At 45.9% G+C, this 13,372-nt stretch overlaps 1 protein-coding gene and 1 long non-coding RNA gene across 4 annotated transcripts in view; both read right to left on the bottom strand.

The window, feature by feature from the left end:
- celf5a (cugbp, Elav-like family member 5a) overlaps positions 1-13,372 on the bottom strand; it is a 428,125-nt gene that overhangs the window by 258,814 nt on the left and 155,939 nt on the right. The window lies entirely within an intron of this gene.
- Positions 8,506-10,409, bottom strand: LOC138758731 (uncharacterized). The gene is made up of 2 exons (XR_011354407.1): positions 10,308-10,409; positions 8,506-8,955 (listed from the first exon to the last, which is right to left on the bottom strand). It is a non-coding gene; the product is annotated as an uncharacterized lncRNA (long non-coding RNA).

The following is a 13,372-nucleotide window of genomic DNA, read 5'->3' as shown; positions in this document are numbered from 1 at the left end:
GTTGCAGGCCTCCTCATTCATTAATAAATGCACTGAGGAGGTGTTTATTCTTCAATAGACAAACACATAGAAATATATTTTGGGTTTAAGAATGAGACTAAATCTCATCAATCCAAACCCAAATGTACATAATTCCCCCCGCCAACCCACCCCACTATTCCCCGTGACCAGACCACAGATTTGCTTTTATGTCCTAGTATCCTGATGCCATTGTGCTCCTTATCCACAATTCAATGAGAAAAACAGAATGACGACAAAGAAAGCTCTGTGTCCCCCTGATGAACTGCAAAGCAATAGCTGAAATGAGGAGAGCCCTCTCCAAGGCGAACCCACACAAGGCAGCTGGTCCAGACAACATACCTGATCGGGTACTGAAGGACTGCGTAGATCAACTAATAGAGGCCTTTACGGACATCTTCAACTGCAGCAGTCCATCAACCCTGCAAGTTTCAAGACAGCTACCATCATCCCAGTACCAAAGAAGGCAACAGTAAGAGGCCTACCGCTATTACAAAACACTTTGAACATCTGATGATGGAATGCATCAAAGCTTATCTCCCAGAGACATTGGACCCATTTCAATTTGCCCATAGATGAAAACATTCTGCTGATGACGCTAGAGCCTCGTCCCTCCACTCTGACAAGACCCAGCTGGAGTATGCTGACCTCATATGCCAGGCTGCAGTTCATTGACTGGGACTCAACACACCTCTCTGTGACTAGATTCTGGACTTTCTAACAGAAAGACCACAGTCTGTCCAGATTGGTAACAGAACATCAAGCACCGTCATGTTGAGCACTGACACACCTCAGGGCTGTGCGCTCAGCCCATTCCTGTTCACGCTACTGACGCAAGACTGCAATGCTAGATCCAGCTCCGTCAGTCATCAAGTTTGAAGATGACACAGGAGTCATTGGCCTCATCAGCAACAACATGGGTCCTGGCTTTCACTGTTCATTTCTCTCCATGGATGAGGCCTGACCTGCTTCGTCCCTCCATTGATCTCTCAAGATTCCTTTAGTTATGCAGGGAAAAGAAAGTCACACTACAGAGGTGGAAAATATCATGATATAGTACAAGAATAGCAACCTGAGTCTCAATGTGGACAAGACGAAGGAGATGATCATGGACTTCAGGAGGACCAGGAATGACCACCCTCCACTACACATTAATAACTCTGTAGTAGAGAGCTCCAAGTTCCTTGGAGTCCACATTACATGTGACCTATCCTGGTCACACAACATTTTCTCACCCAGGAAGGCACAACAGCGATTGCACTTTCTGAGAAGGCTGAAGCGGGCCAAGCTATGGCCACCATTATGTCAACCTTCTCCAGGAGCCCTATCAAGAGTATCCTGGCCGGTTGTGTCACTGTGTGGGTACAGTTGCTGCAAAGAAATGAATCAGAGATCAATTCACAGGACCATAAGAGTGGCAGAGAGGATCATTGGAGTCTCCCTTCCCTCCATCGATGTGATCCACTGGGATCGTTGTCTGAAGAAGGCGCGCAAAATCATTGAGGATCCCTTCCGTCCCGCACACAGCATCTTTCAGCTGCTCCCGTTGGGAAAGAGGACTGGAGAATGCTCTGTCATTGGGTTGTACTTGGGAAAATGGATGATAAATAAACAAACGAACTTTAACTAAAACAAAGCTTGTTATTTGATAGCGTTCAACATGAAGCAGTTTGTCAAAGTGTGGATAACAAACCTTATACCACGGGCACAAAGGGAATTGTGTCTCCCTTCTGCAAATCATCATTTCTGGAGTGAAATGTAAAGCCCTTCACCATCTACAGTGAAATAATTTGGACACCTTCCAAGAACACATTATTCCTTAAGCATTCAAAAACATGGGTCCTGGCTTTCACTGTTAAATTTCTCTCCGTGGATGAGGCCTGACCTGCTTCGTCCCTCCATTGATCTCTCAAGATTCCTTTAGTTATGTAGGGAAAAGAAAGAAAATGCACAAAGGAAATCAGGAGAAGAGGAGTAGAATAAGCTCTACATTTTCCCTTTCACCTGGAAATGATTCATGTGACAAGAATCTGAAAAATTTCCTAATTACTGGGGTACCTGACTTTTGGTTCACTTGCATCTCAATATGCACCGTGGTGACTTATGGTTCAACCAGCATCCCTACCACCAAAACACCCTCAATAAGGCCCAACCCTTGCAGTCACCCCTCTCAATAGAGAAATGTGCCATCATAGCGATCGTCATGCAATGTGTTGACTCAGATGTAGACAGCTTTTGACCATCCAAGCAGGAATGAAGTTCCCATCCAAAGTAGTTATGAATATGGCTACATTCTTTAAGTGAGAAGCATTGTATTCAATTTAAATATCCCAATTCTCAAAAGCACCTGTAGTCCTGTATATATGCAATATTTAATATTTAAAGGGTAATAAACCAGCATTAGGGCACCAATATCACAAATGGCCTGGTCACAGCCTTTACCTACTGCTATCTCTGGGCAGAAGGTACAGAAACCTGAAGATCAGCAGCTCTTGGTTCACAAACAGTTTATTTCTAACAGCCATGAGATTCATGAACCTCACCTTATTAGATGTGGTCTTCTCCATTAGCGGCGAAATTTGAAAAACCAATGTTTATAAATGGTGAAAGTTTGAAAGATTTTGGTGAGCAGAAGAAATGAGGTGTTCTTTGGTCATTAGTGTTTTTTATGGACAGTAACATAAAGGCACAGTGGTCATCTAAGAAGGCAGATGACATGCTAGGCTCTATTGAAAGAGAATTGGAGTGGAAGGGTAAAGATATCTTTCTGCAATTACATGGGGCCCTGGTGGTCTGGTCTCCTAACATAAGTAAATATATACGTGACAGTTGATCAAAAACTGCAACCATCATAATTCCCTAACAAACTAGATTTATCCTCTTTGAACTTTGAAGTATCAGAGGTGATTTCATTCTTTTTAAACAATTTTTAAAAATTTTTCACACTGTGAACCATATCAATCAAAATACATACAAACATTTCCCTCTTAAATATACACAGTGGCATTTTCTTCCCTTTTTTCCCCCTACCTACCTTCCCTCCCACCTTCCCACCCCCCTCCAAACCCATTTAACTTTCACCATGTACAATACAATAAACCCATTAAACAATTTCATCACACAATGAAAATAAATAGAAAATTGTGTCATCTACTTTTACACACTGGATCAAGTCATTTTGTCTTTTTCTCATTTTCTCATTTTAGGGGGTGGAGGTCCGACGCAAGCCCTCTCTGTTGTGTTCCATGTACGGTTCCCAAATTTGTTCAAATAATGTGACTTTATTTTTTAAATTATATGTTATTTTTTCCAATGGAATACATTTATTCATTTCTGTGTACCATTACTGTATTCTCAGGCTCTCTTCTGATTTCCAGGTTGACATTATTTATATTTTTTGCTACCGCTAAGGCTATCGTAATAAATCTTTTTTGCGCTTCATCCAGTTTGAGGCCTAATTCTACATCCAACATTATCAGATAGATGTTTTCACTGTAAGAAGGAAATGGGAACAACAGTGCATGCAATTTGGGCATATGAGAAAGTGGAAAAGTTTTGGGAAGATCTAAATCAGATATTAAATAAAATCACAAAAAGCAACATACCAAAACATCCAGAGGTGATTTCATTCTTGAAGGGCTTGCCAGAGTCGATGCAGAATTAATGTTTCCCCTGACAGAGGTGCCTAAAACCGGGGTCAATGTCTTCAATAAAGGGATTGGGCATTTGGACTGAAATAAGAAGCAATTCTGTCACTCAGAGGGTAGCGAATGTTTGAGAGCTATGGATGTTCAGTCAGTGTGTACGTAAAAGATAGAGATCGGTAGACTTTTGGATAGATATGGATTCAGTGTAGGAAAATGGGGCTGAATCCATGATCTTATCGAAGAGGCATATTTGGATTAGGTCAACAAGTGAGAAAAATGTGATTTTCCACCTCCCTTTCTGAAGTCTCACCAAAGACATAATGCAGCCATTCTCAATGGGAGCCCTGTGGGGCTCAGCACATTTAAGTAAAAGCCTTGTTTACTTTGCACCTCATGTAACATAAACATTGTTTTAATGTTTTTCATGTAGTTGGTAGGAGGGAAGTACGTTGGAACCCAGAACTTGCCTGCTTTCACAGGGAAGGGGCCCATAAACTTTGAGCAAAGTCCTTGGGGGGGAGGGGGGGGGGGCATTGTAGAGCATTAGGTCCCTAAATGTACTGAGCTGCATAGATCACAGAACGTCAGCTCGAATTCCCATTTCACATTGAGACCTCTGGGTTGCAATGGGATAGTTGGTGCCATGGCCTCAGCATCACTGCATAACAGACACAGGAAATAAATTTGAGGCATCATTTTTAATTCTACAAATTCAGATGCAGTCAGGACCTGAGCTAACAGCGATGTCCTTATGGCAGAGTAGCTACTGTGGATATTACTCGCGACGCTGAGCTTGAGAGTTGTGGGCTCAAGTCTCACTCCAAAAAAAATTAATTTATCTTTTTTAAAATGTAGACATACAGCACGATAACAGGCCCTTTCATCCCATGAGCCCGTGCCTCCCAATGACACGCACATGACCTACAACCCCAGTACGTTTTGGAGGGTGAGCACCTGGAGGAAACCCACACAGACACAGGGAGAAAGTACAAATTCCTTATAGATAGGGCCGGATTCGATCCCCAGTCGCTGGTGTTGTAACAGCGCTGTGCTACACTAATCGTACTGGCCGAACAGCCTCAAAGGAATGGCACACTATCACTGGTCCAGCCTTTAAGACTGGGGGTTCAACTCTGGTTTCAAATGCTCCTGACATAAAAAAAATTCATGATGTTATTTTGAAGAGGAAATGATCTATTCGCCTTATATCTTTGCCAACATTAACAATTCAACTTCGAGAATTGATGATCTGGTCACCCTTGGGTTGCTGTTTGTTTACTATATTAGGGCATCGACTACACTTGTGCCTTCTTCCACAAACGTAGCTTCCCCTCCACCACTATCAACTCAGCCCTCAACTGCATCTCCTCCATTCCCTGATTACCTGCCCTGGCCCACTCTGCCCCCAGATGCAACAAGCATAGAATCCCCCTTATCCTCACCTACCACTCCACCAGGGGCTCCCAGGGTGGCGTGCTGAGTCCACTGCTGTTCACTCTCTGACCCACGATTGTGCAGCTAAACACAGCTTGAGCCAAACCATCGTTTGCAGACAGCACGAGTGGTCTAGTAAGAACAAGGAGGCAGCGTACAGAGACGAAGTGCAGACACTAACAAACTGGTGCAGAGCAGACAACCTGTATCTGAATGTTTAGAAAAAACAAAAGACATGGTTGTTGACTTCAGGAGGGCCTGGGGAGATCACACTCCCCTGACCGTTAAGGTTATTAAGAGTGAACCTGGCAGAAAATCTCACTTGGTCCCTTAACACCAGCTCCACAGCCAAAAAAGCCCAGCAGCACCTCTACTTCCTGCGAAGGCTGAGGAAAGTCCATCTCCCACCCTCTGTCCTCACTACATTCTATCCAGAATGAGTTGAAAGCATCCTATGCAACTGTATCACCACCTGGTTTGTAAGCTGTACCACTTTGGACCACAAGACCCTGCAGAGGATAGTGAAGTCAGTGGTAAAGACCATTGGGGAACGTCTTCCGAGCATGGAGGACATGTACAACGCTCGATGCAGGTGGAAAGTAATAAACATTACATCCCGCATGTAAACTGTTCTCCCTTCTGCCATCTGGCATGAGGTACTGAAGCACTTGGGCCCTTACGTCCAGAGTGGGAAACAGCTTTTTCCCCCCGAGCCATCTGGCTCCTGAACTCACAGCAGAGATGTGCATAGCGCACCGTGGGCTTTCAGAGTATATTTTAATATTTTAATGAGTTAACTGCTTTCCTAACTTATATCTATGTCAATATGCTCTGTGGTCCTGGAGAAAGACCATCTTGCCCTACCGGGCGAGCATGGTATGAACGAAAAATAAAGTTGACTTGACCAGCTTCTGCATCCAACACATTATCCTTCAGAATTTCCGGCACTTACAACAAGATCCCTCTACCAGACACATCTTCCCACTCTGCTTTCTGTAAGGACAACTCCCTCCATGTCTCCTTCATGCACTCCTCCCTCCCCACCTAATTCCCCCATTAGCTTCCCCTGTGGCCGCAGGTGATGCTACACTTGCGCCCACATCTCCTCCCTCACCATGGTCCAGGGCCCCTAACAGGCCTTTAAAATGAAGCAATACTTCATTTGTGTATCTGCAGGTCCGATTTACTACAACCGGTGCTCCCTTTGTAGCCTTCTCTACATCGGAAAGACTGGGCGCAAATTGGAAGATCACTTTGCTGAGCACCTCTACTCCATCCATGCCATTGACAGAGACCTCCCAGTAGCCAACCATTTTAATTCTGTGTCACACTCCCATACTCACATGCCTTATGTACTGACCCACCAAGACTACCCACAAATCGGAGGAACAACACCTAATTTTCTGACTGGGAACTCCCTAGTCAGATGGCATTAACGTCAACTTTTCCAGTTTATGCTAACCTGCTCCCCTTTTCCCCCCTTCCCCCTTCCCTTCCCCTTTCCAGTTCTCCTCCCTCCCTTCTCTCTCCCTTCACCAAGCCACCCCTCCTCTCCTTGTTCACTGTTGTTCCCTCCTTCCATTCGCCACCTATCACCTCCTGCCTTTGCAATCTCCCCTCACCGCCTACTCTTTTGTTCAGATGCCTGTCGACATTTTTCCATATCTTGATGAAGGGCTAAAGCCCGAAACATCGGTTGTGTATTTTTACCTTTGCTATATAAAGGACACTGCTTGACCTGCTGAGTTTCTCCAGCTTTGTGTTTTTACTCCAGATTAGGGAGCAGGGAAGGAACCAGCCTAATTGCAGCTCCAGTGAACCCTGCACAAAGAGTACAAAGGGACAATGCCTTTGGATGGAGTTAGGCAAGATCGCGAGGCTTCTGTGGTTGATTAGCTCAGAGACGCTTAAAGACAAAAGAATCAACGCTTTGGAGAGGTGACTAGACAGGGGGAGAGGAAGGCAAAAATATGGAATGGTTCCTTGAATGAGAAGGAAGAACTCTGAACTAACAGCTATGTACTTTTGTCAAAGATTGAAAATATTATGAGCAGTGGCATATGTCAATAAAAAAATCTAGACAAAGCCCACCCTGCTTCAACCTTGACTTGTTTACAGTTCCCTCCATCTCATTTCTCCGTGTCACTAATATTTATTGCATATCTCACAGAATGTAACAATATATTATGAGGACTGGGTTGACCAGTAAGCACTCTCCCTGTGGACAGCAGTAATTTGTCTGGACAGCACAAATCACCTCATTCTCCTCTTTTCAATTCTTATTCATTCCTTGAGATGCCACGGTGGTCAGATAGTCCACAACTCAGCATGGGTTAAGTCTGTTTGCCTCCCATCAAGATGTGAGGCTCCCTCATGGTTACTGACTGACAGCAGCTTCCAAATTCCCTGTGCCGTTCACCCTGGCAACTCACTGCTCTGATGCTTAAGTGCTTCATGGATTGGCCACAACTCTCACATTTCAGTAGAGACCATTCAAGGCATGAAATGTTCTTCCACATCAACAAGGTCTCTGGAATCATTATTCACAATCAGGCTGTTTGGCCATTGGACGGCATGGTAAGCATAGCAGTTATTACAGGGCCAGCGACCAGGGTTCAAATCTGGCGCTGTCTGTAAGGAGTTTGTACATTCTCCATGTGTCTGCGTGGGTTTCCTCCCGGTCCTGGTTGACACTCACCCTCCGTGTTAATTGGGGTATTTTTACAGCACAGGCAAGTAGGCTGGAAGATCCTTTTACCGTGCTGTGCGTCGGCTCTTCATGTGATAATCCCCACACACCCCTTTATCCCGATGCTTTCTCATGGATCTGCAAATTATTCTCTCTCATGTGCATTTCCAAAGGATTATTTGCACGTGCAAAGGCCTATGTTAGGATGATTAGTGCCAGGAACATGTAATGAGCCAAAATGTGTGCTTAGAAGGGTGTGACTCAACCATGTTTCCAGACCACTGCTACAGGTGCAATGAAGCATTGCCATTTTAAACATCTGCAGGATCATCATTTCATTGGGCTGTCACAATTAGATAGATGAGATGATTATTAAATTTGTTCTTTTGGGCACTTACCAGACTTGAGGAAGGAGGCCATGTGATTAAGGTACCAATGGAAGACTTTCATTACGTCATGGCTATGGGTTTGGTGATTTTTTTTAACTTATTGAACTGCAGGAGCTTACAGAGATGAACAGACAAGAGGCAGTGTCTGGGCAGTGTCTGATAAGTGACATACAAAGTGTGCAGTGCGCACAAAGAGGAACGCAGTACTCCCTGCACAGAGCGGAGCAGAAAATGTTTTGAATATAAACCAGCACCACAATCACAGTACATTGCTTTCATGGCAAGTTGAACAGAGTCAAAAAAAATCTACCAACACAAACTAATCTCCTTAAATGAAAGGAGTATGAATTGTATTCATTCAAAATTTCATCCGGAAATGTTCTTGAAAATAAACTGAAGAGCACTAATGTAATTCAGAATAAGAAGGTGTTTCTGATGGGTCTTTTGGGAGGAGCACGATTTCTCCATTTCAGTCTCCCAGCCCCATGCACTCGGAAATCAAGTAGAGCAGAACTCGCTTTCGTCCACCCCAAGGCCAAACGATAGATCCAAGCTCAAGCCCACCGGTGCCAGCAGGTAGTCGTTTCTCTTTCCTGCATCGTGCTTCAGTGAGGGAGCCTACCAAGTCAGGTCTAGCACCCATGTTTTCATGCATGCTTAGGATTTGGTTAATACAGTAAAAGGCCTGGTATCCGGCACTTACAAGGATTGGTAGACACTGGATAAGTGTATTTTCCAGTTGCTTGAGACTTACTCTTACAATGCCGAACTAATACACCTGCATTAAGAATAAACAGTTTAAAAGATACTCTACTATACTTACACTAAATAAACTTCACTTGCATGAATATATAAACCTTAAAGCATTTTACTTTATTTTCACTCACATTCTTTGAAAATATTCAACCATCGCTGCATCTGCAAATTACACCCTCCACAGAGCTGCCCAAAAGCCCAATAACATTATAGAAAATAAACCCCCCCCCCCCCCCACCAAGTTTACAGATAAAGCCTCTGACCGGGGCGACTTTTCTAAGCAGGGACAAGGAGACACATTAATAGAATCACCCCAACAGCGAACGGCATCAATCAGCTCTTCACCCTGGGCGACCCCATTGCTGTTTCACACAACTTTATTCAAACAGCTGCTACGAGCAAAGTTCGACCAAGGCCCTCCCTCCATTGGCTAGATATTTGCTCCCATCGTCCCCAAAGTTTATGTTACTTCAGAGAACATTTACAATTTTAAACACATTTTTTAACCTGTTATTTCATTCTTACTTGTTTTATTTTTGTTTTACATTTATTTTCCCCAAGTTTTTTGCTGATTGCTTGAAGAATTCCAGATACCAGGGTTTTACTGTATCCTTGTGTCGAGGCACTGGATACACAACTTGTGTTCTTCTTCGAGCAAAGAGGGTTAAGGGAGATTTGATTGGGCATTGAAATTTACAAGAGGAGGAGATGAGAAAAGAGTTTCCACAAGTACTAGGGATTATTAAAATAGATTAAAAGTTCCTGCAATAAAGCCAACAATTTTTTTTAATGCAGTGCGTTTTTACGATCTGAACATCACTGAAGGATACTGGTGCAAGCAGATAAGGATGGTGTAAACAAATTTAATAGCAACTTTCAGAAAGTGAACCAGATGCAATTTCAAACAGAGCGAGTGGAAATTATTGGTCACTGTTTCCAAGAAGCAACATCAATGAACAGCAATGACAATTCTGCTCAAGAAAGCAAAAGTCTCCCAAGTTTAAACTGGAGAGTTGAAATAAACCTGGTCCCATGGTGAAATTGAAGGGAAACTGACTTCATTGCCATCCTGCCCTGGAGTATAATGAAGGCATTTTTATCTGCTTATGCATCCATATCTATAGGTGCTGTTATGTATGGAAAGTGAGGACACGATCAATGTTGACTGTAATGCATCTTGCAGTCAAGCAGCCTACCAACACTCTGTCAAAGAACAGGCATCTGGCCAAAGATTCACAGTCCCAGGAAGGCCAGATCATTAGGAGATGGGAGCGTTCATTTTAAATAAAGCTGTTATTAGTGAAACCCATCCCAAATAAAACCAGTGGGAACCCTCTTCCAGGACAATACAAGAGAGGATTTAAAAAATAATACCTTGGATCTGGAACAGAGAGTCATCTATTTGCATATAGATGAAAGCTCGCTGACCTCAATCATTCTGCAAGTCAGTAGGGTAGCTGTGGTTTACAGCAGGCATTGTGTGCGCACGGACTTGGTGTATAATAGATTTCTCCATCCTGCTGTCATTCCATGATATATAATTACTGTGATAGTACAGATCTATCACCAATGTACATAGTGTATATAGTTACTGTATCTAGACTGTGCTTACAGCGATTGGCTGAGAGCTAAGCCACACCTATTGTTTGGGCCTTAAAGGGTTGTGTCCCTAGCCAGGTCGGATCATTCCGGACTGGTCGGCCACCTGTGAAGAGCTCCGGTCTTTTGCTAATAAAAGCCTTGGTTTGGATCAACAAGTCTTTGGTTCTTTCGACGAGCTCTACAATTACATATTTCATTACCAAATTAGGTCTTTGTCTATGGAACATGAAGCTAACGTTAGCTCGCCCAAGAGGATATGTGGTGAGATTGCTTGAAGCAGCCAGCAATCCATTTTATTTTGCGCTCCCCTCTAGCACACCCCACTGGTCTTTTATGGAACTTTGCAAATTTGGGCCTTAACTGGGGTAAATGAGACAGTGTGGCGGTACGCCATGAGGCAGGTGAACCGGCCCCGCTTGTCACGCACGCGGCGGGGCAGCCGGCCAAAATGGCGCCGTCAGGGGTTTCCTCCCGACTTCTGCACCGGGCTCAGACTCCCGCGCTCGGTGACCCACGTGACGCCCCAGTGACATCAGGGCCCTCAGCGTGGTTCTCAGACAGGTCCAGGCTGGGAGTATAAGACCAGCCAGGAAGCCTGCAATAAATCAGTTTTGCCCACAGAACTCAACCCGTCTGGTTGTGCGATCCTTCAGTTAGCAGTGTAGCCGCTGCTACAATTGGTGAACCCGACAGGTTCAAATGTCTTTGATCCCGACATTAATGACCCTTCAATCAACGCTATAGCCATCAAGCTTCCTGACTTCTGGGTTCAGGACCCGGAGACCTGGTTCAGCCAAGCAGAGACTCAGATTTCATTGGATTCGACCAAGTTCTACCATGCGGTCGCTGCCCTGGATCAGGCCACCGCCAAACGAGTGCTGCACCTCGTTTAGCACCCACATGCAGAAGATAAGTACGGGATCATCAAGCAGGTGCTCCCGTGCCGCTCGGATGCTGCGCCTCGACGCCTTGGGGGACAGAATTCCAATCGAGTTGATGGATGAGATGCTCGCGCTCATGGGCGATCACACCAACTGCCCACTCTTCGAGCGCATCTTCCTCAACTATCTGCCTGAATACATCTGGCTGCTGCTGTCCCAGGAGAGCTTCGTAGACCCTAGGAAGGTTGTTCAAAAAGCTCAGGAGCTATGGCTCGAATGATTCCCGGACGGCTCAGCAGTCCAGCAGGTTACGAGTCACAGACATGACCACATCAAGTCTTCTTCTAGCGCTGCGGTGGAACACCTGGCCCCTGCAGGGGCCTCAAAGAGCATAGCCAGAAGCAAACCATCCACTTCAGGCTTCTGCTTCTTCCACCAGCACTGGGGAGCCAAGGCTCAGAAGTGTCATCAGCCCTGGTCATTTCAGGGAAACAAGCAGACAGGCTGCTGTTAATGGCTGTGGCGGCTGGCCAACAACACAGCCTTCTCTACCTGCAGGATTCAGTCAACAACCGATGCTTCCTCTTCGACACCGGGGCCCAGATCAGCATCATTTCAGCCACAGCCATCGAGTCCCAGAACCGGCCTCGAAGACCTCCCCTCCGTGCAGCCAATTCGACAGAGATCCGAATATATGGAGACAAGACCATCCACTTCCAGATTGGCCAGCAGAAGTTCTCGTGGAGGTTCACTGTTTCGTCCTTCCCAACCGCCATCCTGGGTGTTGACTTCCTCCTTGCCCACGGACTCCTGGTCAACATTCGAGGTAAGCAACTGGTAGTTGCCCGTACCTTCCAATCCGTTCGCCTCAACGCCTCCCGCACAGAACAACTGCAGATGGCCTCGGTCAGCACGCCCAAGGACGAGTTTCAGCATATCCTGGACGAGTTCCTGTCCCTCCTCAAGCTGCAGATCTTCACAGCCTCACCACGCCACGGGGTGTTTCATTACAACCCCACCCATGGCCCGCTGGTTCACACCAAGGCACACCAGCTTCCGCCGGATAAGCTCCAGATAGCGAAGGAAAAGTTCTCACATCTGCAGGAGCTGGGGATCATTCGACGCTCCGACAGTCCTTGGGCCTCACCATTTCACCTGGTCCCGAAAGCCTCCGGTGGCTGGCGCCCCTGCGGAGATTATTGATGGCTTAATGACACGACAGTACCTGACCGTTACCCGATCCCTCACATCCAGGACTTTACGGCCATCCTGCATGGCATGAGGGTATTCTCCAAGGTCGACCTGGTGCGCGGGTATCACCAAATCCTAGTGCACCCCGAGGACATAGCCAAAACAGCCATCATCACCCCCTTTGGCTTGTTCAAGTTCCTACGCATGCCATTCGGGCTCAAGAACGCCACTCAGACATTCCAGCGCCTCATGGACACAGTGGGCAGGGATTTGAATTTCGTATTCATTTACCTGGACGACATCCATGTCACCAGCAGAGACCGGGCACAACACAAGTCTCACCTGCACACCCTCTTCTCCCGACTGACCGACTTCAGCCTAATGATGAATCCGGTCAAATGCCAGTTCACGAAAGAGTCCATGCAGTTCCTGGGCCATACCATCATGGGCGAAGGAGCTACACCTGCCACTATGAAGGTCGCTGCAGTCAGGGAGTTCCCACGCCCGGACAACCTCAAGGGGCTACAGGAGTTCGCGGTTATGGTTTATTTATATAACTGCTTCATTCGAGGCGTTGCGCACATCATGCAGCCGCTCTTCACCGTCATCGCAGCCAAAGACAAGACATTCGTCTGGACTCCAGAGGCCAGCAGGGCATTTGAAGCCACGAAAGATGCCCTCGCGAAAGCTACCCTGCTCGTCCACCCACACACCAACCTGCATATGGCGCTCTCCGTCGATGCCTCTGCCACAGAGGCATCCTGG

This window comes from Narcine bancroftii, chromosome 3 (assembly GCF_036971445.1).
Source record: "Narcine bancroftii isolate sNarBan1 chromosome 3, sNarBan1.hap1, whole genome shotgun sequence".
NCBI classification, from domain to species: Eukaryota; Metazoa; Chordata; class Chondrichthyes; order Torpediniformes; family Narcinidae; genus Narcine; species Narcine bancroftii.
This window is presented reverse-complemented; position numbering and strand designations above follow the sequence as displayed.